Source organism: Rattus rattus, chromosome 17 (assembly GCF_011064425.1).
Source record: "Rattus rattus isolate New Zealand chromosome 17, Rrattus_CSIRO_v1, whole genome shotgun sequence".
Taxonomy (NCBI): Eukaryota; Metazoa; Chordata; class Mammalia; order Rodentia; family Muridae; genus Rattus; species Rattus rattus.
Genome location: NC_046170.1, coordinates 10508154 through 10533983, shown reverse-complemented (window position 1 = coordinate 10533983; position 25830 = coordinate 10508154). Strand labels below are relative to the sequence as shown.

At 37.0% G+C, this 25830-nt stretch overlaps 1 pseudogene; it reads left to right on the top strand.

The window, feature by feature from the left end:
* Positions 1–3260: 3260 nt before the first annotated feature.
* LOC116886602 lies at positions 3261–3733 on the top strand (annotated as a pseudogene).
* Positions 3734–25830: the final 22097 nt, after the last annotated feature.

Genomic DNA, 25830 nt, shown 5'->3' with positions numbered 1-25830 from the left:
AGAGAAGTAACACAACTCTCTCTCTCCCTCCCTCCCTCCCCCCCCCCTCCCTCCCTTTCTTTTCCCTCCCCCCCTTTTACAATTTTGTGTAGGAATGAGTAAAAGGTTAGACATTAGGACTTGCATCTTACAAAACTTGTTTAGGAAACACGATGCAAATAAAATATGAGGGCAGTTTTTTTTTTTTTTCTAGAAGCCTTGGTTGCATCTTACTGATCCCAGAACAACATCATTTAAGTAAATTGAATGGTGAACAACTAGGAATAAAGTCCATGATCCCTTTGCTATGTTAAGGTGGTTGACGTCTATGAAATAGCGATATAATCTTCTTGTATGTCATGTCCACTCTGTAACCTGACAGAAGTAACAAGACACATCCCAGGCAGCCCCAACTTCTTTTTGTGCAACCATGAAAGCCGGAGCTGTGCACCTTCTCCAGTGCCTTACTTGAAACCCTTCGGTTGTGAAACATCAAAGCTAGATTCCCATATCAGGAACATTGTGGAAACAATTTGCTGTTGTTGATAGCTTCCTTCTGAAAACAGGATTAGAGGAAGACTGAAGGGAGTTTGGTGCCCCAGAAGACAGAGTCTGAAATAAGACTGAGGGGGTGGGCGGAGTATGTGTCCTGAGGTTAATGCTATTAAAAGTTAACTAATTCTTTCTGGAGGATGCATATCATTTGCAGCAAAGTATCTGCCAACTGTTGTAAAATATCAGGATGTCTGGACCTGTCATTGAGACGAACCAATAAAAGCAGTCCATTTCCTGCAGGGGGCATGATTAAAACCGGACCTATTTTCACAGATAATCCATTTATAAATCATGGTAATAAAACGGCCATCATGACAGCAACTCAGTGGCATTTTTTTCACAAGCTCAACTGTATCTAGGCAACGACAATGTCTTAACTCAGAATAGAATAAAGGCAACCTGGGGTCCCAGGAGTCCAGGAGAAGATCCCACTGTCTGGATCTCATTTTCCCATAGGGGAAATAATAGGATTGATGGCTACTGGAGCTATATATGTCTCTGATTCCTGCAGTCTGCTTTATTTACATGCCAGAATCAACAAACACAGGAAATGGAGAGGTGTCGGAATTGTTTCTTTCTGCTAAGAACTTAGAAGTTTGTGTGGGGAGAGCGATTCTAAGGCTTGTTCCACAAACCTCTACATTTAATCTGTATTTCTCTGAGAGAATCAGCAGATGAGCAGGATCTACAGTGAGGAATTAATGGCAGGAACTCAAGCATTCCCCATCCAACTGTTCATATATGTAATTACAAACGGACAGTGGCAGCAATATTACTAAGAAAAAGGACTTTTATATTTTATCATCACAAGTACCATGGGCCACGGTTCAAGAAAAGCATGCAGTTTCTAGATGAGACAGTACCTCTCTGTAAATCATCCTTTCAGACTTCTTTGTCTTGAGACTGTTTGGCTCAGAAATGATTTACATGTTTAAAACAAACCAACAATAATAAAAACAAAGGTTTTGTCTTTTGTTGAAGCATTAGACTGAACAGAGAAGTGCATAAAATTATCACAAATGATATGTCATGAACTGCTAAACAAAAATTTAGAGATATTCACAACTAACACGGATATGCATATGTCTATATATTAAATGATATTCATCTTCAACATTAGCAATGAGTGTACTGATCCTTATGCATGCCAATGAGATGATAAAGATTATAAAAGCAAATTTTGTGTTCAGAGATCTTGCTGTAGGATTACATCAGGTTTCCTCTTAGATGAGATGCTGCTTTGTTCTGTGAATGCTTCTTCAATTGTCTGCTCCTTGGCTTTGTACATTAATTGAAACTTTTGCATTTTTGTTTTCATTTTCATGTGTACCAGTAATGGAAGATTGACCCTAAGGCAGGATGCGAATTAGGAATGTGCTCTGCTTCTGAACTTTACATTTGATGTTGATACACGGTTTCACTAAATTGCATGAATAATCCATGAACTTATTTTGAAAAACAGCAAGCTCCAACTTTACTGCTCTCCCTAGAAAATCTGGGATTACAGGTCTGTCCCACTGCTTCCAACTTTTACCCTTCTTCTTGAAAACCCATCCCTTTGATTCTTGGTAAAAATAAAATGTTTCTTTGGATTGTACAGCAAAATTGTTTTTTTAAATGCCTTGAAATAGAGCCTCAAGTGTAGGTTGATGTCATTACATAGGTGAAGGCAGGTACAGGATAGAACGAGGCCTGTCATTGGACAAGAAGGAAGGATGGTTGGGAGAAAAGTTTTAGAGAGGCAGAGTAGAACTGAGCAAGAAGATGGGGAGCAGTTGAGAGAACATGGAGGCAGATGTTTTTGGACCCCTCATGTAGGGTAATGTCAGGGCAGGAAAGTGGGTGGTTGGACAGGGGGTACACCCTCATAGAAGAAAGGGGAAGGGGGATAGGATGGGGGCTTATGGACAGGAAACCAGGAAAGGGAATAACATTTGAAATGTAAATTTAAAAATATCCAATAAAAGATTTCTCTCTGCACATTTAGAGGTTGTAAGGACTATTCTTAAGGGATGGATGTGTACAGGATTTTGTGTGTCTAGATGAGCAAACTGGATCTTATCTAGGTGGGTGGTTTATATCCTTACCAATTGGTTGTAAGTTAATTGTGTGGATGTATTGTACATTGAGCATTTAAAATATAAATCTGGTTGTTGGGTTAGAGTTTGTTGACTTCACTGGGTTGTTGGTAGTGTGAGCAGAGTCCGTGACAGGAAGTCATGCTAGATTTTCAAGGCTTGGGGCTAGCATGGTGTGGGGCCATGCTAGCATGTCCTGTGGAATGTGATGTATGTGTCAGACACAATAACACCCCACCAAGGAGACAGTGTGTGGAAGCAGCTGACAGAGAAACAACTAGAGCTTGTGGATCCTGTGAAGTGGGAACTCAGGGGAACTGGTTGTGCACATTATTAATCATACCACAACACTCAAGTACATGAGAAGAGTTCTCAAACAAGTATTTTTGACATCTGGGAAAAGATTTCATGGGAATCAGATCATGAGCATGTCTAATCTATGTTGCTTGTAGGCCAGCCCTGAGGAATTTTCCCAAAATTTCCATTCGTGGGACATAGTTTGATAGTCTTGTGTGTCCCTCCGTACTTTCTGTTTTTCACTTTTCATAAGTATTATTATGATTATTATTCTTGCTGCTTCAAACCTCACGTAGTGAACAAGGAAGCTGGGAGTGGGCCTACTTTTCCTTTTCTCAGGCTGCCAGGAAGATGGTAGACATTTGGACAGTGTATACACACCAAAAGCAGCCTACAATCTTTCAAAACAAGAAGCTTGCTTTGCTGGGAGAAACAGGCAAGGGAAAACTCACTCAGTAATACAAAAACATCGGTATAGACTTGAAGATGCCCAAGGAGGCCATCCAGAGCATAGACATAGACAAGAAAAGCCCCTTCATTGGTAATGTCTCCATCCGAGGTCAGATCCTGTCTGGTGTGAAGAAGATGAAGATCTAGAGGACCATTGTCATCTGATGGGACTATCTCCCTACGTCTGAAAATACAACCACTTTGAGAAGTATCCCAAGAACATGTCTGTGTACCTGTCTGCCTATTTCAGGGATGTGCAGCTCTGCAACACTGTCACTGTTAAGGAGTGCAGGCCATTGAGCAAGATTTTTCGATTCAAAGTGCTCAAGGTCACCAAGGCTGCTGTCACCAAGAAGCAGTTTCAGAAGCTGTAAGGGGACTCTGGCCAATGCCCCAAAACAAATAAAAGTTATTTTCCAACTTACAAAAAATATTTTTGTTGATTTTGTATCCATGAATACAAAAGGATTTTGTTTTCGTTCCTAACATCAATGGAATAGACAGGCAGGCAGACAGACAGACAGACAGAAAGACAAAACAATTGAATGTGACAAGAGAAATAGAAATATCAGCTGAAACATAAAAACAGAATGGAATGAAGGACTGATTAAGTTTTGTATCTAAATTCTCAAAGGTACCTAGTAGCCAGAAATGTACTTCTCAGTAAAACATCAAATATATGAGTGATGGTTCGTTAGATGCATGATGACCATGAGGTAGATAGAAATAACCACATTGATCTAGACATTAATAATTCAGAATTACATGGAGGCATCTAAAATTGATTGAGGCTTATTCTGTCTTAGGTTCTGTATAAGGCTTCACATGCATTTCTCTCTAAATAATGCAGTACCAGAATAGAGGCTATTGTTTTCTTCATGTACCAAACAAGAAAAGAAGAGGTTAACAGTGTATCATAACTTACAAAAGTTACATAGTGTTGACTTGGAATGCATGATCACATTAGTCTAGCTGTTCATATTTAAGCCTCAGAAATACATTGTATGATTTGTTTATCAATTTATAAGGTCCACCTGCCTTCTCCCCACTCTCTCTCTGGATTATGATGTGTCTAGACAAATAAAGTTAGAAGTGTGGATAGTATAACCCAATTAATTTGAAATCTGCTTGCCACAATTTTCATACTTTAATAAAAATCTTCTGAATCCTTTGCATGTATTTTTAAGGCAAAATTTTTCATGTAATGGTTCAATTTCAACATTGGTTGAACATCTTTTCTCAATTTTTTTTCCTTATTTCTTTGTTTGTTTGCAGTAAGTCATGTGTCCATAGATTGTGCCGACATGTTTCTGGGTCCTCAGATCAAGTGACATTTCTCTGTCACTTCTTCATAAATATGTCATTTAAAAATATGTTATTTAGTTTCAACGTAAGTATATTTGTATAGATCTGTTATTGATGCTAGAAAATTTCTATCATATAGCAAATCATCAAAATTATTTTTAAATCTTTCCCTTTTGCTCTGAGGAAGGTGCACCCTGAGAATGGAAGTTAATATCACAGACTATAGGTGCTGTCAGGAAAGTAATTTACAATATCAGGTGGAGTTGAATTAACTAATCTGGTTCAGAGACTTGCAAGAATATTAAAAATGTTTGCTTTTAATGTTCCATTTCTCTAATAAATGTATAATTAAATACATAAGTATATATGTAAAATCAAATTAATAGAGATGTGTACCAATATATTTGGTCTTATGAGCAAAAAGTTCAATATAAGCATAGATATTGTTGTTCTCCACTATCTGTAACAAAATAGCACATTCCATAAAGCTATAATAAAAATATTGTAAATTATTTTTTTCATCTTTATTAACTTGAGTATTTCTTATTTACATTTCGATTGTTATTCCCCTTCCTGGTTTCCGGGCCAACATCCCCCTAACCCCTCCCCCTCCCCTTCTCTATGGGTGTTCCCCTACCCATCCTCCCCCATTACCGCCCTCCCCTCAACAATCACGTTCACTGGGGGTTCAGTCTTGGCAGTACCAAGGGCTTCCCCTTCCACTGGTGCTCTTACTAGGCTATTCATTGCTACCTATAAGGTTGGAGCCCAGGGTCAGTCCATGTATAGTCTTTGGGTAGTGGCTTAGTCCCTGGAAGCTCTGGTTGTTGGCATTGTTGTTCATATGGGGTCTCAAGCCTCTTCAAGCTCTTTCAATCCTTTCTCTGATTCCTTCAATGGGGGTCCTGTTCTCAGTTCAGTGGTTTAATGATGGCATTCGCCTATGTATTTGCTGTATTCTGGCTGCGTCTCTCAGGAGAGATCTACATCCGGCTCCTGTCGGCCTGCACTTTTTTGCTTCATCCATCTTATCTAGTTGGGTGGCTGTATATGTATGGGCCACATGTGGGGCAGGCTCTGAATGGGTGTTCCTTCTGCCTCTGTTCTAAACTTTGCCTCTCTATTCCCTGCCAAAGGTATTCTTGTTCCCCTTTTAAAGAAGGAGTGAAGCATTTGCATTTTGGTCATCCTTTTTGAGTTTGATGTGTTCTGTGCATCTAGGGTAGTGTAAATTATTTTTCTTAAAAGATGGACTAATTTTTTGTTTTTTTTGTTAGATATTTTATTTATTTACATTTCAAATTTTATATCCTTTTGTGGTTTCCCCTTCAGAAACAACCTATTCCATCCTCCTTCCTCCCTGCTTTTATGAGGGTGCTCCCTCTCCCACACACACCCACTCCCATTTCCCTGCCCTGGCATTTGCCTACAATGGGGGCATCAAGCCTTCACAGGACCAAGGGCCCCTTTTCCCATTGATGTCCATGCTGTGGTCACTCCATATGTACTCTTTGGTTGGTGGTTTTGTCCCTAGAATCTCTGGGTTGTCTGGTTGGTTCATATTGTTGTTCTTCCTATTGGGTTTCAAACCCCTTTGGCTCATTCTGTCCTTTCTCTAACTCCTCTATTGGGGACTGTGTGCTTAGTCCAATGGTTGACTGTGAACATCCTCCTTTACTAAGTTTTGGTAAAGCCTCTCAGGTGGCAACTAGATCAGGCTCCTGTCAGCAAGCACTTTTTGGCATTCACAACAGCGTCTGGGTTTGATGTCTCTATATGAGATGATCCCCAGGTGGGGCAGTCTCTGGAAGGCTTTTCCTTCAGTTTCTGCTCCACACTTTGTCTTCCTATTTCTTCCTGTGAGAATTTTGCTCCCCCTTCTAAGAAGGAATGAAGCATTCACATTTTGGTCTTCCTTCTTCTTGAGTTTCATGTGGTCTGTGAAATGTATCTTGGGTATTCCAATTTTTGGGGCTAATATTAACTTATCAGTGAGTGTATACTATGAGTGTTGTTTAGTGATTGGTTACCTCAGTCAGGATGATATTTTCTAGTTGCATAGACTTGTTTAAGAATTTCATGTAGTCATTGTTTTTAATAGCTGAGCAATACTTCATTATGAAAATGTACCACATTTTCTGTATCCATTCCTACATTGAAGGACATCTGGTTTCCTTCCAGCTTCTGCTATTATAAATAAGGCTGCTATAAACATAGTTGAGCATGTTTCCTTGTTATATGTTGGAGCATCTTTTGGGTATATGCCAAGGACTGGTATAACTGTGTCCTCAGGTAGTACCATGTCCAATTTTCTGAGGAACTGCCAGTCTAATTTCCACAGAGGTTAACTGACTTGCAATTCCACCAGAAAATGGAGGAGTGTTCTGCTTTCTACACATCCTCGCCAGCATCTATTGTCACTTGAGGTTTTCATCTTAGCCATTCTTAATGGTGTGAAGTAGAATCTCAGGGTTGTTTTGATTTGCATTTCCCTGATGACTAAGGTTATTGAACATTTCTTTTGGTGCTTCTCAGCCATTTGATATTCCTCAGTTGAGAATTCTTTGTTTAGCTCTGTACCCCAAGTTTTAATAGGGTTATTTATTTTTCTGGAGTCTAATTTCTTTTGTTTTATTTATTTTTCCCATTTTTTAAAATTCGGTATTTCTTATTTACATTTCAAATATTATTCTCTTTCCCGGTTTCCTGCCATCAGTCCCTTAACCCCTCCCCCTTTCTATAAGAGTGTTCCCCTCCCCAGTCATCCTCCCTTACTTCCCCCCCCAACACTGGGGTTCCAACCTTGGCAGTACCAAGGGCTTCCCCTTCCACTTGTGCCCCAACAAGGCTATTCACTTCTACATATGCAGTTGGAGCCCAGGGTGAATCCATGTATAGTCTTTGGTTAGTGATTTAGTCCCTGGAAGCTCATATATTAACTATCCATTGGATGTAGGATTGGTAAAGATCTTTTTGCAATCTGTTGGCTCCTGTTTTGTCCTATTGACACTGTTCTTTAACTAACAGAAGCTTTGCAAGTTTATGAGGTCCCATTTGTTGATTCTAGATCTTAGAGCATAAGCCATTGGTGTTCTGTTCAGGAAATTTTCCCCTGTGCCCATGTGTTTGAGAATTTTCCCCACTATTTTTTTTAAATTTTTTTTCATATTTTATTAGTTTCAGTGTATCTGGTTTTATGTGGAAGTCCTTGATCCACTTGGACTTGAGATTTGTACAAAGAGGTAAGAATGGATCAATTTGCATTCTTTTACATGATGACCTCCAGTTGAACCAGCACAATTTCTTGAACATGTTGACTTTTTTCCACTGGAAGAGAGGTTTTCTATTGTCTCCGAATAGAAAATAAATCAATTCCAAAGGTCAAATTTTAATTAAATCTGTGAAAGTTTTATTGAAAAACTATCAATACACTGTAGAACTTCGGTCCTCTTCTCTCCAGAAGTACCTTCCATGCTTCTCTCTCAGACACTGCTCTAAATTCCAAGTCTCAGGAATGTTAAGTGACATCCTCAAGGTCAGATTGCTAGTGAAATCAAATTTCTCTTTTGACTTCCTGAATAGCTAGGTTTCTTTCCAAGAATACCACTATAATTTAGTGTATCATTCCAGGTTCTAGGCAAAGTCAAAATTGGTTCAAACTCAGACAGCTATCTAAACATAATTTTCCAGTGGAAAGGCCAAAAGCAACCCTCTGTAAACCTCGGCTTTCTAATGGAATGTTGAGAGTCAGCATCTCCTCTCAACAGTCTACCAGCTTTCTGCTCCTTGGATTCAGCTTTATTTTGAAATGCTAATTTAGCCTATTTCAAGTAGATGCTTATGAAAAATTATTAAGTACTTCTCGGTCCCAAGTTTAATAGACACCATAGAAAATGCAAAGTGTTTATTCAACATATTTAAATATGTCATAAATATAGTGATTTCTTTTCCTGGATATACTTCCAAATTTGTGGCTTTTTCCAGAGTCCAGGATTAGAAATATTAAGGAAAGGGACTACAGAACATTAGATGCTGATGCCTCTTATTGCTTCCATAGTTAGAGATACTAATGACTCTGAACTGAAGTAAGGTTTTGAGCATGGGTTTTATTCTCCCTCGGTTGATTTTTGACTACAGTGACAGGATGAAGAGGAACCTTGTTCTTAGGCTGGCTGTACTAGCGAATTCTTTTCCTTCACAGTAACCCTTCTCTTTTGTTGTCTCATTGTTCTAATGTGAAAGCTCATTTGCTTCCACATGAGTTTACACAAATACTGCTCCTTGACTACAGCAGAATTTCCTTTCATTAAGTTAGCCATTCCCTTATTTGGCGGAAGATCTGTTGTTTCATGTTACCTTGAGCTGCTCTTACTCTTGCAAACTATATTTGCCGTTCTGCTTTCTGGTTCAGTTTAGGAGAGGTTGAGATGTGGAAAGACACTGTAGCATAAGAGAATAAAACATCATTGAGAGTAGAGTTTTATCAGTTGCTACTGCATTCCTCTATATGCAGGGGTCTCCTGCCTTTATAAAGTTAGAGCCCTGATCCGTAACTTCACATCCTGGACTATATAATGTGATCTTTGTCTCATCATTTCTAGAGGGCAGGCAGCAGAAACAACTTATATTTATTATTTTGTTGTGTTGACCTGTATGTGCTCTTGTGTCTTCCACTATATCCTTTAAGTTTCTCAATCAAATTGTTCTATTGAACAGCTTTCTCTTCATTGACAGTAAATTGTCTTAAACCATTTTATCTTTTATCAAAATATTAATGTTTAGCATTTTTTACTCTAGTATTTACTTCAGATGACAAGAGAGAGAGTCTATCTGCACAAATTGCATACTGTTTTTCCTTTGAAAGTAAACATGGTCCCTTTTATGCAATTAGAAGTCTCTTCAATATTTCATTTATGTGATATTTTTGTGATTAATGTATTAATGATAATTTTGTTGTATTAGCAAGTATGTGAGATAAATCACCTTACATGTGGGAAATGTCAAAATTGAAGTTTTAGACACTGAAATACAAACACGACTGCTTGGTTCCATTCCTTTTGAGCTTGTGGCAAGGCAGGACAATGCCAGGTATATATTGGGGAAGATGCTTACCACACTGTAGACTAGGAGGAGGGTCAAAGTTCATAATGTCCTTCTCATAGAAGGTAGTTCTAGATATAACCATAAGATTTCCAGCTAAACTTTATTTTAAAGGTTTACACCCCAAGTGAGAGACCAGATCATTAGCACATAGTGCTTTCCAAGATACTTGTGTTTTACACCGTAGAAGAGGGGTCTCAATTTACTACCATGACTTTCCTTCTTAAATAAGAATCTCAAGGATGAGTTATACTCTGAACTGCTAAGAAAATGATCCACAGAATATGGCTGTAAGAATCCAGAGTTCCACTGTGAAGATAAAGGGAGGCTTAGCCACACATGCACTTAGTTTATTTGATGATAAATATTGATCACTCTGTGACAAATGAAAGCAAAACTCTAACACACACTGTCATTGAATAGTCATGCTGATAAATACAGACAATAGTAATAAAAACTTAAATGCTATTTCCCAAATTAAAATAGGTTAGAAGAGTTTGGTGTATGAGAATATAAAACTGTTCATAAATGAGAAATATAATGAAACAGCAGAACATAGGCCAAGAAAGTTTGTAAATGTGTAATGCTTCTATGTGCCAGGAAATGAATCATTTGACATTTTCTCTATGAGTAATGTGAATTTCCTCCATTATTTTATATTTAAGAAAAAGACAGCCCCACAACTCAGCCTTGTTGGCTGGTGTCATTGTAGCTATGACAAGGTTAAAAACACAGATGTAAACCCTTGTCAACTTCACTCAAAATTCCATGTCTTGAGTTGTTTCAGGTTATATAATGCTTATGAAACAAAAACTTTGATTTCCTCTGTTTAAAAAAAAACACTTTTTTTCTTCATGTAAAGGAAACTTGTTAAGTTTATAATGTGGGAAACAAAGTTCAGTTTTTCCACAAAGGCAGTGTTTGGGAAATTTTTAGAAGCTTTACATATCCGGAGAAGGGCTGTAGCTAGCAGAAAGCAGCTCAAATGAAGCTAAATGTACTGAGGTTTACTGTAGTCTGTGTGGCTACACCAGCTCTGCTCTTCGTAACCATTTATAAACCAACAGGCAAAGCCAAGGGCTTCGTTTTCTCTTTCCAAAAATATTCACAATGTCTGAGGCGGCAGACTCAGAGCTGCTTCAGACACTCAAACATCAGTGCTTCCTCAGCTGGTGAATGTAGTTTAATCAGACTGGCAGGTTAAACCAAAGTCACACAAAGGGTAATATTTGATGAGCTTAACAAGAAACCTTTATGCAACTGTTCCCATCAGTCAGACTTAGGATAATGCGATGCTATTTTTGCTACGGCTTGGCTTTCCGCAGAAAATCTAAATGGCTTATTATCAGTTCTAATTGTCTATAGATGGTCTCCCACCCTGTGTCAGGAAATACTGCTGTATTGGTGAGACTGAAGAAGTCCAATGATAATGATTTGCAAACTGAGCCAATTCCAGTTCCTCTGTAGGTGAAATAAAAAGGGCGCAACCAGTACCGGGCCTTCTGCCACCATATTCATTTCTAAAGAGAGCCTTTAGCCTCATCAGATAATAAGGGTTTTTCTGATCAGCTTATGTTGATCAACTCACATAACTCACGTCAATTGTAGCCCTTGGCATTGTGGGCGAATAGGAAAAAGTCATAGTGATATGCTGAAAAGTTTGCTCAAAACAGTGGGAAAATAAATTTTAGTTATCACTCTAAACTGCCATTCTACTTTTTTATAACATTAACTGTCTATCTATCATCAGTTGATATCTATGTATATAGGCAGCTATCTATCTATATACCTATTATCTATCTATATATCTATTTATCATTTATTTTTAATTGAAATGGATTCTTCTTTCACACAGTACATCTTGATCATGTTTTCTTATCCTTCTACTCCTTCTAGATTTCCCCACCTCCCCACTCAGGAAGATCTAATCTCCCTCCTTTTCCCTTCAGAAAAGAGCAGATCTCCAAGAGACATCAGCAAACACAACAAGATTCAATAGGACAAGTCAAAATCCCTCATATTGAGGTTGGATAAGGAAGCGGTATAAGAGACATAGAGTCTGAAGAGCAAGGGAAAGAGGCAGAAACACATCAATTGCCACAGTTAGAAGTTCCACAAAGGCATGGAGCTAGCACCCTTGACATATATGGTTTACTTCAGTGCTTTTTGTAATGGATCATAACTAGCCCTCTCTTGGACTACTGCTACAATCCTTAAAATATGTTTGTTTCCTTTTTAATTAAAGATTTATTTGAATTGAAAACACACAATGAAACTATTCAATTCATAATCAGACAACATAATGAATCATTGTAATGTATACTTTAATGTCTAAAATTTATTGAAGAATCATGAACTGGGATATTTCTAGTCTCAGAAATGACTCTGATCTTTATTTTTCCTATTATCCTCCTCAAAAACAATCAGTATAACCGTAAGCTGTATTAGCACACATTGGAAACCTGGATTCATGTTTGAATGTTCTCACATGGGCAATTCTTTAACATTTGATATCAGTGGTCCTCTGCTTCATAAGATTCTTCAATAATATTTATTTCAAAAGTTTCATTGCTTTAAAATAAAGTAAGTCTATTTAAGTATCCAAATAATCTTTGTGAATATTTGTTTTTTGTGTTGATTAAAAATATTGGATGTAATGTTATTAACAACTACAAGCACATTTGTTTGGTGTACATATGTGTGTATTTATGTTAGGTACCGTAGCTAAGATTAAAATTAGTGTGCAACATAGTAATAATTTATTCAGTTTTAGTAAGAAAGACAGTCACTAGTACTTACATCATTCCAGACTACATGGAAAGTTTACAAATATAATTTTTCATAAAAAATTACTCTGGAACGAGTTAGAAAACCTAGTAGGTAAACAAGATTTTTGCATGGGCTTGACTAACAGAATTTGGTCCATAGACCTTGTAGAGGTTATATATATATATATATATATATATATATATATATATATATATATATATAGAGAGAGAGAGAGAGAGAGAGAGAGAGAGAGAAAATTGACTCCACAAATTTGTTCTCAAATCTTCACCAACATGCTGTGGAAAATACACAGATACACAGACAGACTACACAGATACACAGACAGACAGACAGACACACACACACACATACACACACACACACCACACACAGAGAGAGGGGGAAGAGAAAATAATAATAATAATAATAATAATAATAATAATAAAATTTAAAGATTAAAAACATTTTATTCATATGTGATTATATAATGGTCCAGTCAGCTGCTCACTGACCTCATTAAAATGCCAAAAATATCACTAGTTGTTTAAATATATGAAGGGTTTATATCCCCTATTTCTCAATACCACCTTCACATCAGTTATTCTCTTTGTACACTGATTATTACAAGCCAATTTAAATAAATATTTTCTTCATTCTTCTTTGGTTTGTTTTGATACAGGAACTCACTAATAATCAAGTTGCCATCATTTTTTTCCAGCAGCATCACCTACATATCTAGACTTAGAGGTTTGATCTTGACTTTCTAAAGACTTACAAAGGAGGTGAGAATGAACTGAAAACATCTGACATATTCCTGGCTTTCCCACCTCAGAAAAGCTGAAAGAGAGTCTGCAGAAAAGTGCAAAGAAAGGTGGAGAAAGATAATGTAAAGATAACCTGGATTTCTGGTGGGGTTAACATTTTCTCCACTACTAAATTAGAACCAGAAATTTACCAACATAATAAACATTTGTTTTTTCTTTTCTTTTCTCCCAAAAGGTCAAGAATCAAAACAAAATCAAAGAACCCTACAGTAGAGAGAGCCCAAATAAATAAGCTCTGCTTCTTTGTAGAGCAGCATCTTTTGTGGTGTGTCAGAAAATAGCTCTTATAATAGGCTGGACAAATTGGCCTTGGACATGCAGTGGGTATCCTGGAGCTCACCTTTATTTTCAAATGTTTGGTCTAGCATTTGAGACAAGCTGAATCTTACAAGAGGAATCTAGAGTTCTCTATTCCCTGAAAAGGGGGGAAGAAAGAGCTTTTGAAATATAGTCTTGAAAGGCAGGCCTGAAAGTATGAGATTATTTTAGTTCCTATGTCTAGCACATGTCAAAGAAGAATATTTAATATAATTCATTTGTAGAAGCTTAGAATTGCATATTTAAAAGAGTCAATTTCCACCATGCGACAACAACAACAAAAATGTTGTACAGTTCATATACAATTACCAAAGATGCTCCATTCTCCTTGTCATGTGTTTCTATACAAGCACACACACACTCATAGGCACACACACACACACACACACACACACACACACACACACACAAATTCAGGCACAATTCTAACTAAATTGACAAAAACAGTATTTACCTTCATATATGATATATGCAGAATCATGATATAGCCATTTCCCTTGTTCTTTCAAACAGGATGAGAAGCATGCAAGCTTAGAGAATGTTTACCTAGTTAAAAAAAAATCACTAACATGATAGACTTGGATTCCCTTTCAACAACTCTAAAGATGGCTACAAGCATTGATTCTGAATTGAGACTATGTTCAAATCCAGAAATTCTTTGGCTCTGTCATTAAACATAACATGCCAAAAGGAATACTTCATATTATTATGCTCTGATTTCCTGAGCTGTTTTACAAATTCATGTGTATGATTATTTTTGGATAGTATCTGCCTCCTTTTTGTTTTAAAAAAATGAGGAAATTTTATATTTTAAGTATTATTTTTATAAACTAAGAAGTACATATATATATACATATATATATAACTTTGAATATTTTCACATATTTTTGGAAAATGAAAGCATAATTTTGTAATATCACTATAATAACAATTACTACTAATAATTATACTTTAGTTCCTTGCAACAATTGTTCCTGCCATCACATGTGCAGTCAAAGACATTAACTAGACTTTGAACCAAACAGAAAAAGGTAAATACCCCCAAATATTCAATCTTTATTGAAAAACATTATTAAGTTCCTCGAGTTATGGACCAATTACAGAAAAGAAAGAATGGTTTGGCAAATTTAGTGACTGTGCGTGTTTGAATAACAATGGCTCCTGTAGGACCATGTATTTGAATGCTTAGTCACAGAGGAATAGGACTCTGAAAATATTAGAAGATTTAACATTTGTGAGATGTTGCCTTGGTGGAGGTAATGTGTTACTTGGGTTTTAAAAGCCTATTCCAGTACCAGTCTCTCTCTCTCTCTCTCTCTCTCTCTCTCTCTCTCTCTCTCTCTCTCTCTCTCTCTCTCTCTCTGTGTCTGTGTGTGTGTGTGTGTGTGTGTGTGTGTTACTCTATGGTTCAAGGTAAAGCTCGTAGCTATTGCTTCAGTACCATGCTACCTGTCACCTAGATAAAGAACCGAACTTCTGAGAGTTTAAGCAGCCCCCCTCCACCCCCAACCGCTTTCTTTAACAGTGGCCTTGGTTATGGTATCTCTCCCAAGCACCAAAACACTAACTGAGAAGGTGACCTTTTCATCTTTTCATGATCCTGAATAGAAAGTTTAGCCTCTTCTAATGGTTTTGAACATGAAGATTTAATACTGGTTATAAAGTGTAGGTTCTCAATGTTAAGGAAATCCCATTATGTTAAAATGCATGGCATTGCCATTACAAATCTTATCCCTCATTCAATATCTCTAATTTCATAAAGCAGAAGCGTTCTTCTGCTCATGGCTGTGAATATCCTTTTACTCTGCAATGACTTCCATGGGAGATAAACATCCAATTTCTGGTTATGGTGCAATTGTTTTAAGTATACCCCTGCTTTCACTTCAGAGATAATTTCATATTCATGATTTGAACATAAATACATTTACATTTGTGGATTCAATAAATCTATTAGGAAAATAATTTAGGAGTTTACAAATACCATGCAAATTTTATAGTAAATGTTTGGATTGGATGTGCAATTGTTGGAAGAAGAAAACTGTTTAGGAAGTAGACTAGAGAAAAATTTGTGATGTGTTTGGAAAGAAAAACAAAACCAAACAAAAAAAAACCAATCAAACAAACAAAAACCCTGCAAATAGACAAATAGGCAAGTGTCTATATGCCTAAGTGAAGACTTTAGGAGGATCACAAAGCAAAAATCTGTCTGACTCCGGCAAGTCCTGCACACTATTGAGATAATTCTGCAAGCCCATTCTTTTCCTATGCCTAAAACTTATGGATGATACTTACCACTGAACAAGTCTGTGTGCTTCATAGTATGTGTGAAGAAAGTTCCTCAAAGCACTGCCACTCTGAAGAACAGGAACAGCCACCAATAAGTGATCTCTGTACTAATCATGATCTATAATCAAGTGAGAACCAAAATTCTTGGAATTTTGAGTAACCATGAAAAAATTATTTATATGCCATCTGACATCTCATCATCCAAATGTAATTTTGTCTCTAACATTATATTATTGTTGTAGATGAGAAGTATTTCGGGGACTCTACATTTATTCTTTTCAGCCAGAGTTGTTTAATTCAATATCAAGCCATTACTAGATTAAATGAGCACTGCAATTTGCATCAAGAATGCTCCCGGGGTTGGGGATTTAGCTCAGTGGTAGAGCGCTTGCCTAGCAAGCAAAAGGCCCTGGGTTCGGTCCCCAGCTCCGAAAAAAGAGAAAAAAAAAAAAAAGAATGCTCCCTAACTGTATGTGTATTGAAGCCACATTGTCTTTTTCAGAGAGATGCTGTTTACTGGTAGTTGAAACTTTCAATGTAAGATCTGTTGGGACATCATGGTTGTTGGTACAAAGAAAATATGTGGGGAAAGAGACTGTTGTATACCTTCTTCTCACTTTCTTCCTAAATGCAGCTTCTTGTTTCAATTTCTCCTACTAAACACACTGCTTTATAACCAGCCCTGAATCAATGGGGCCAAACAACCATAAACTGGACATTCAGACCACACTTGCCTTTTTGCATCAGTTACCTTGAATGTCGTGATACAGCAATTGGGAAGCTAATGTGTTCAGAAAAGACTAGCATTGGTGACCTAAGACTAAAAGTATGAATGAGCAAATACAATCTCATTGATATTTTCATTACAAAAGAAATTGTACTTGTTTTTACGTACTTGAGAGTTGAGTTCAAAATAACTAGCAAAACAACCCAGAAAAGAATATTTGCCAGTAATTTTGGTAAAACTAAAGGAATTCTTTATTATATCAATTGATAATATTCCAAACGTAGCAATCCATATTCTCACCTGTAATAAAATCAGCTATTACCAATTAGAATATCACATTGGATTCCTTTCAGTTTTCAGTCCAAAGATGAAAAATGAAACTTTGCCTTTTACTTTGGTACCGTCTGCCTATGTCTGTAAAGCAAAGCTCTTAGCCTGGAATTAGTCATGTTTGGGACTATGTAATTTGTTTAGAGTTCCTCTGATAGACTGAAAAATGGTTAATAACATTATTGTCCTTAGTATCTCAAGGCTTATAGCAATGTTCAGCTCTAATAATGACAAGTATCATCAAAATCCTCAATATGCCCAAGGGCAACATATTGAGCCAGGCTTCGTGTCTTTAATACCATATGCATCCTAGTTATATATATTTATAACTTGTGTAACACTGACCACTAAAGAATATACATAACCCCGAGTAGCTGCTTATCTTTTTCTGGGTTATTCTAGATAACACATGCAATATGAATAAACACAAAATCACACGGCCTTCTTTCCCACAGTTCAAGAACACAGAGAAGAATTGGCACACAGAAGTCTTAACAATATAACTTCACAGCCAAACGATGAAAAATCTCTTTCTCAAAGGCCGTTTTTCAACTCGTTATTTTCAAATTTAAGCTCTGTATTTCTAGTACTAAATATAACGTAGAGCATGAAAAGTGTTCTCATTGAGAAATGTTTGGGAAATGAATCAGTGAATGAATGGATAGAAAGATGAATAGAAAACACAGCTCCACATTCACAGGGCTGGATGTACTCATGAGTGTGCATCCATAATCTTTCCCTGGAGTTACTATGACTACAAGGGGCTGAGCTGCCAACTTTCTGCCTGAAACTTTAAATAAGATTCCAGGTGAGGAAGCATCCTTGGCAGGGACCCAGCAGACGCAGCAGTGGTTCACAGGAGGAAATCTTCACAGAACTAAGTGAAAATCAGATTCATCCTACTGGAACTAATCTGTGACTAGAAAGAAATCACTAGTCACCATAGTTGGGCTGGAACGGACAGAACTGAAACCAGACAGTTTAATGCCACAGCATTTCAGAAGGGTTTCCAAAACAAGTGTTTCTATCCTTTGATACTAGAATGCTACAATACAGGCCTCTTTCTTGTACCAGGGCCAGGATAGTCTAGCTCTGACAAACCGAATGGCAGAAATAAATAATAAATATCATGTCTCTTCACGCAAAAATATTTGATTCTACTCTCAAAAGAAAAAGACAATTATGAATGGGTTTTGATTGTGCTGGGTGCTTTATCAACATTCATAATGAAAGTTTTCAGGTTCAAGATAGATACAGTTGTGAATTTTCTTTCTGGGTAATTTATTTATTAAATGTAATATTAATTGAATAATCAGGCAATATCATGGGGTCCAGAAAACAAGTTCAAGCCTCCAAGAAAGCATAAGAGTCTTTGATACAACTGTTTCCTGAGAGGCTTTGCCAGACAGAGCCTGACAAATACAGAGGCGGATACTTGGAGACAACCTTTGGACTGAGCATGGGGTTACCAATGGAGGAGTTAGGGGAAGGAGTGAAGGAGCTGAAGGAGTTTGCAACCCCATAGGAAGAACAACAATATCAACCAGCCATACACCACAAGGCTCCCAGGGACTAAACCACCAACCAAAGAGTACACATGGAGCAACCCAGGGTTCCAGCCACTTATGAGGCAGACGATGACCTTGTAGGACATCAATGGCAGGGGAGGCCCTTGGTCCTGTGAAGGCTTGATGCCCCAGTGTAGGGGAATACCAGGGCAGGGAGGTAGGATTAGGTTGAGGGGTACCCCAATGGGGGGTTTCTGAAGGGGGAAGTTGGAAAGGGGATAGTATTTGAAATGTAAATAAAATATCCAGTAAAAAGTTTCAGATAGAGAGATGAAATGCTATATAATGTAGTTGATGAGAAGTCTACAGTGCATGCTTGCAGTCAAATTGTCACTTATTCCTGGATAGCGGGAGAAAGGATAAACTTTATCCTTGTATTTTATATGTGACTATTATATGGGCTGTTCTATATTTAGCCTCTGATGAACTGAGGAGTCTGGTCAGCTTCCTTTGAGGTGGTAAGGAATACAAAGGCACAGAAAGTCACAATATGATATCTGACATTTTTTTCCAGGAGTTGTCACAGTAGAACAAGAAGGTTGCTATAAATGAATGCTATCTGAGGAGCCCCTCACCATGCCTGTAGTTTTCAGCACTTATGTTGGTATCAAAGCAAAGGGAAATAATTTCTTGGAGAGAAATCCATCCCCATTAACTCAGGATGAAACTCTGATCCTCAGAGTCATTGTTGGGAATGTTATTGAAAAAAAAGGTTGGCTCCATATTTGTTTCTTTGTTTTTGGTTTTGCTTGTTTCTTATTTGCTTTTTAATAGTTTTCTTTATTTCATTCTTCAAAAATTGTAATTGTTGTGTATCTTTCATCCTTTACTCCATCAAATCATATTAAAGTTTAAAGATCTCTTAAGCCACAGTTTTTGTCCTGATAAATCATTCCTCATAGTCCCTTTTATAAGATTTTCCTGTTTTCCAGTATATTAATCCTAGTTAATTTTCAATCATATCTATGATGTAAAACAGATGAAAAAATTCTAAATATTGTTGATACAACTCAGTCAGTGTCACAGAAATTCATTAAATTTAATTTGAACACAAATTTTCAACTCAGATCCAATATTTTGATCATATATCTCTCATATCGATGATGGGTAAATTGTAGCATTATCAATTATCACATATAGTCCTATGACTATTTGTAGAGATAACAACTCACTATTTTTATTACTAGACAGGAGTTAAGTACCTAATTCATGTAGTCCTTCAACCTCAGCCTCCTGAGTGCCTTGTGCTGTAAGTTTGTATGGCCACACAAAGCTAGTTACAAAAGCTAGCATGAAAGAAAAGGGAAGAACAGGAATCTAGCTTATACCACAAATTGATACCCAGTGTTTTCTAGTAGACACTAGAATTATAGAGAAAAAATGGAAATTAAACTTCAGTCTTGCATCCCCTTTAGCTAATTTTTATTGATTGGTCAATTTTGCATAATAATCTTTATCAGACAAAACTAATCAAATGATGTGGTATTTAATAGTGATTCAGTCTTTTATAAAATTAATACTATTTTAATAATACATTCCACTAAGTAAAGGAAAGAGGTCTAGAAGTAATCCAGATCAAAATTAAATAACAAATCTACCTTCCTGACACTAATACCATATTATATTTGAATCAGGGGAAATGAATTTCTTTAGTTGTCGAACATCATCTTTATATTAAAGTTTTATGTTCAATCATTCCATCATCTTATGTCACAATGTACATTTGCTGCAATCTGTGACTTGCACTTCATAATGTGCCTATCTGTAAAGATCAGATGATAGGTCAAACTTAGCAAATACTCAGGATGCTCATCAGCCATTCTCACCTTGAATTTCATGGCATATATGTCCATATTATTGATACTAATTAGCCCCTTGTAGCGTGTAGGATCAAAGTTGTGGATTCATGGTACCTTTGAGTAAATGATCATGAGAAATACCCACCTCCTACTACTCAAGATAATTCTTTTATCAGTAGAAGATAAACATTGGAGCAGTCTTGCTGTCATAATTTAGATCATTCTAATACTTTGAGATGAAATGAGATACTTGTTTTAAAAGTTGAGTTCTAGATATATATTATGCTTGGATCCCCGTTGAAGGATTCAGAGAAAGAACTGGAAGAGCTTGAAGGCTCGAGACCCCATATGTACAACAATGCTAACCAACCAGAGCTTCCAGGGACTAAGCCACTACCCAAAGACTATACATGGACTGACCCTGGACTCTGACCTCATAGGTAGCAATGAATATCCTAGTAAGAGCACCAGTGGAAGGGGAAGCCCTGGGTCCTGCTAAGACTGAACCCCCAGTGAACTAGACTGTTGGGGAGAGGGCAGCAATGGGGGGAGGGGTGGGAGGGGAACACCCATATGAAGGGGGGGGATGTTTGCGGAAACGGAAAGGGAATAACACTCAAATGTATATAAAAATACTCAAGTTAATAAAAAAAAAAAAAAAAGAATGGAAGATGTATTCAAGAGAGTAAGTACAGAATGTGTATTTTATTTTGTACTGGTTTTGCCTCCATGAATATCTGTTGCTTATGATTAATCTTTCATAAATTATTTCCCACAACTTTAGGACATTTCATAATGCTTTCAGTGAATAGAAAGAAGTAACTAGTATTAGCATATTTCAAATCCCATTGGCAAAATATCTGTGGACAAATGAAAATTAAAGCTGCCAGATGGAAATTAATTTGCTTCGAGTAAGAGTGCTTGACATTTTCAATGGATATATTTGGGTTCCATACATTCTGACTAAAAATGAAACATATTTAGCACATTCTTTAACCTCAAAACATTAAAAAACTAAGTTAAAATAAAAATAAACAAGCGGTACAAGATCTTTGTTGTGTAATAAATTAGTAAATGGGGTGGTGCTATGGTTAAGTGGTTAAGAGTGAAGATCTTCAAATTTCCCAGTGATATTATTAGGCAGCTCACCTTACTTTTTAACTTCAGTTCTAGGGAATCAAACATTCCCTTGTGTATGTATATATATATATATATATATATATATATATATATATATATATCCACAGATACACACGTTCACTCACACATTTGTGAATGTACATTATTTAGTTTTATATATAACTATGTATAGTTTTTTATGTTTTTATTTCTTTTTTTAAATCTTTATTAACTTGAGTATTTCTTATTTACATTTCGATTGTTATTCCCCTTCCCGGTTTCTGGGCCAACATCCCCCTAACCCCTCCTCCTCACCTTCTTTATGGGCTTCGCTCCCCATCCTCCCCCCATTACCACCCTCTCCCCAACAATCATGTTCACTGGGTGTTCAGTCTTGGCAGGACCAAGGACTTCCCCTTCCACTGGTGATCTTACTAGGCTATTCATTGCTATCTATGAGGTTGGAGCCCAGGGTCAGTCCATGTATAGTCTTTGGGTAGTGGCTTAGTCCCAGGAAGCTCTGGTTGCTTGGCATTGTTGTTCATAAGGGGTCTCGAGCTCCTTGAAGCTCTTCCAGTTCTTTCTCTGATTCCTTGAACAGGGGTCCTGTTCTCAGTTCAGTGGTTTGCTGCTGGCATTCGCCTATGTATTTGCTGTATTATGGGTGTGTCTCTCATGTTATATATGCTTATATACACGTATATATATATTATACATTCAATTATAAATTTTATATATATTAGATTTATATACATATTTAGTTATATAAAATATTATTTTAGAAATTATAATTATATTATTGATAAAAACTTGAGGTTGATTATTTTTTGTCATCTATTCCTTTGGGGTGGGAATTATTCTTTTTGTTTTAGAGCTTTGTGTGTGCTATTATAGTACCACACGAAGACAGATACACACATTTTTGTAACTGTAGGCACTTAGTGTTATGAACCTGCCTTATATAGCTGCCTTCATTGTGTCCCTTATGTTTGAGGTTTTTGGATATTTATCTTCATTGGCTTCTAGAACATTTTTAAATTCTTTTAATTTCTGACTTGATGCAGTTTACATTCTGTAGTGAGTTGTTCTGTTACTATGATTTTAAATGATTTCTGATATTTCTGTTTTTGTTGAGATATGGCTTAAATTCTTGGAGTTCAGAGAGTATTCAGGGTGTCCTTTCAATTTCCTTGTATCTGTTGAGAATTTCTTTTTGTCTGAATATGTTGTTAATTTTGAAGAAATTTCCATGAGGTCTTGAGAAGAAGGTATAACTCAGGTCTAAAATCAACAAAATAGACATACACACAAAATTTCTAAAGCAATGAATTGTTTAAGAAAATCAATAAGATTGATGAACTCTTTTTCAAACTAAAGGTAGAGAGAGAAAAAGTTCAAATCAATGAAATTAGAGATGAAAATGCATCCATTACATCAAACACAGAGAGAATCTAGGGAAATATAAAGAAACACTTTAAAAATTAAATTGAAAAAATCAAAATAATGGGAATATTTTATTGATATATACCATTTACCAGTCAATCAAGATCAGATAATTTTAATAAACCTATAACTTCTAGTTAAAAAATATAAAAAAATAAAGGCAAGAGTGTATTCATGCAGAATTCAATGAGGCTTTTTTCTTACTTGATTATTTTATTGTATATTTTGTGTATTTACATTTCAACTGTTATCCCCGTTCCTGGTTTCCACCTCTCCATTCCCCTCCCCCTGATTCTATGAGGATGCTCTTCCTCCCACCCACCCACTCCCACCTCACTGCCCTGGCATGCCCCTACACCTGGGATAGGAGCCTTCATGGGACCAAGGTACTCTCTTCCCATTGGTGCCAGATAAGGCCATCTTCTTCTGCATATACCAGTATAGCCATGGGTCCCTCCATGTGTACCCTTTGGTTGGTGGTTTAGTCCCTGTGAGCTCTGGGGAATCTGGTTGATATTGTTCTTCCTATGGAGTTGCAAACCTCGTCAGCTCATTCAGTCCTTTCACTAACTCCACTATTGGCGTCCCTGTGCTTAGTCTGATTGTTAGCTGCAAGCATCCTCATCTGTATCAGTAAGGATCTGGCAGAGTCTCTCAGCAGACATTCATATCAGGCTCCTGTCAGCATGCACTTTCTGGCATCAGCAATAGTGAGTGGGTTTGATGGTGGCATGTGGGATGGATCCCCAGGTGGGGCAGTCTCAGGGTGGCCTTTTCTTCATTCGCTGCTCCACTCTTTATCACTGTATCTCCTTCCATGTGTATTTTGATCCCCCTTCTAAGAAGGACTGAAGGATCCCATTTTGGTTTTTTTTCCCTTCAGTTTCCTATGGTCTGTAAATTGTATCTTTTGTATTCTGAGCTTTTTGGCTAATATCCATTTATTGGTGAGCACATATCATGTGTGTTCTTTTGTTATTGGGTTACCTCACTTAGGATGATAATTTGAAGTTCCATCAATTTGTCAAAGAACTTCATGAAGTCATTTTTTAAAATTTTTATTAGATATATTTCTTTACTTACATTTCAAATGTTATTCCCTTTCCCAGTTTCCTGTCCATAAGCCTCCCTCCCCTCCCCTCCCCCTCCCCTATATGGGGATTCCTCCCCCTTTACTGCCACCCCCCCATTCCCCTGCACTGGAGGTCCAACCTTGGCAGGACCAAGGGCTTCCCCTTCCACTGGTACCCCGACAAGGCTATTCTCTGCTACATATGCAGTTGGAGCCCTGGGTCAGTCCATGTATATATAGTCTTTCAGTAGTGGTTTAGTTCCTAGAAGCTCTGGTTGGTTGGTATTGGTGTTCTTATGGGGTTGCAAGCTCCTTCAACTATTTCAATACTTCCTCTAATTCCCCCTAAAGAGGGTCCTGTTCTCAGTTCAGCAGTTTGCTGTTAGCATTGACCTCTGTATTGAAGTCATTATTTTTAATAGCTGAGTAGTGCTCTGTTGTGTAAATGTACCACATTTTCCTTATCCATTCCTTTGTTGAGGGAAATCTGAGTTATTTCCAGCTTCTAGGTACTATAAATAAGGCTGCTATGAACATAGTGGAGCATGTGTCCTTGTTATATGTTAGAGCATCTTTGGGTATAGACCCAGAAGTGAGTTAGCTGGGTCATCAGGTAGCACTATGTCTAATTTTCTGAGGAGCCGCATGACTGATTTTGAGAGTGGTTATACCAGCTTGCAATCCTATCAGAAATGAAGGAGTGTTCTTCTTTCTACACATCCTAGAGAGCATCTGTTGTCACCTGAGTTTATGATCTTAGCTATTCTGACTAGTGTGAGGTGGAATCTCAGGGTTGTTTTAATTTACATTTCCCTGATGACTAAGGATATTGAACATTTCTTTAGATGCTTCTCAGCCATTTGATATTCCTCAGTTGAGAATTTTTTGTTTAACTCTGTACCCCATTTTTAATGGGGTCACTTGGTTCTTTGGAGTCTAACTTCTTGAGTTCTTTGTATATATTAGACATTAACCCTTTATTGGATTTAGTATTGGTAAAAATCTTTTCCGAATATCTTGGTTGCTGTTTTATCCTATTCACAGTATCTTTTGCCTTAAAGAAGCTTTGCAATTTTATGACATCCCATTTGGTGATTCTTGATCTTAGAATATAAGCCATTGTCATGTTCAGGAAAATTTCCCCTGTGCCTATGTGTTCAGGAGCAGGGATGGTGATTCCCCTAGAAGTTCTTTTATTGTTGTTAATAGTTTTCACTATCCTGTGTTTCTTGTTCTCCATAGATTTAGAAAAAGCAATTTGCAAATTCATTGAGACTTTTAAGGAAGAGTTAATGCCCACAGTGTTCAATTATTCAAAAAATAGGAGAAAGACCATTGCCCAATTCATTTTATAATGCCACAGTTACACTCATACCGAAGCCTCATAAAGACACACCAAAACAATAAAATTATACTCCAGTTTCTCTTATGAACCCATATGCAAAGATTCTCAATAATTTACTTGCAATCAGAATCCAAGAACATAACAAAAGTATCATCTACCATTGACAAATAAATTTTATGCAAAGGGTGCAGCCATAACTCAACCTAGGTAAATAAACTGGTGCAGTCTACCATCTAAACAAACCAAAAGACAAAACCAAGACATTAGATACAGAAAGATCCTTGTTCAAATTCAACACTTCTTTATTTTAAAAGTCTTGGAGACATTACAGATACAAGAGATATATCTAATCATAAGAAAGACAGTCACAGCAGGCCTATACACAACAAAAAATTAACTGGAGAAAAAGAAGGGGGAACAAAATAATCACAGGAAGTAGATTGTGGGAGGGACTTGGAAGAAAGAG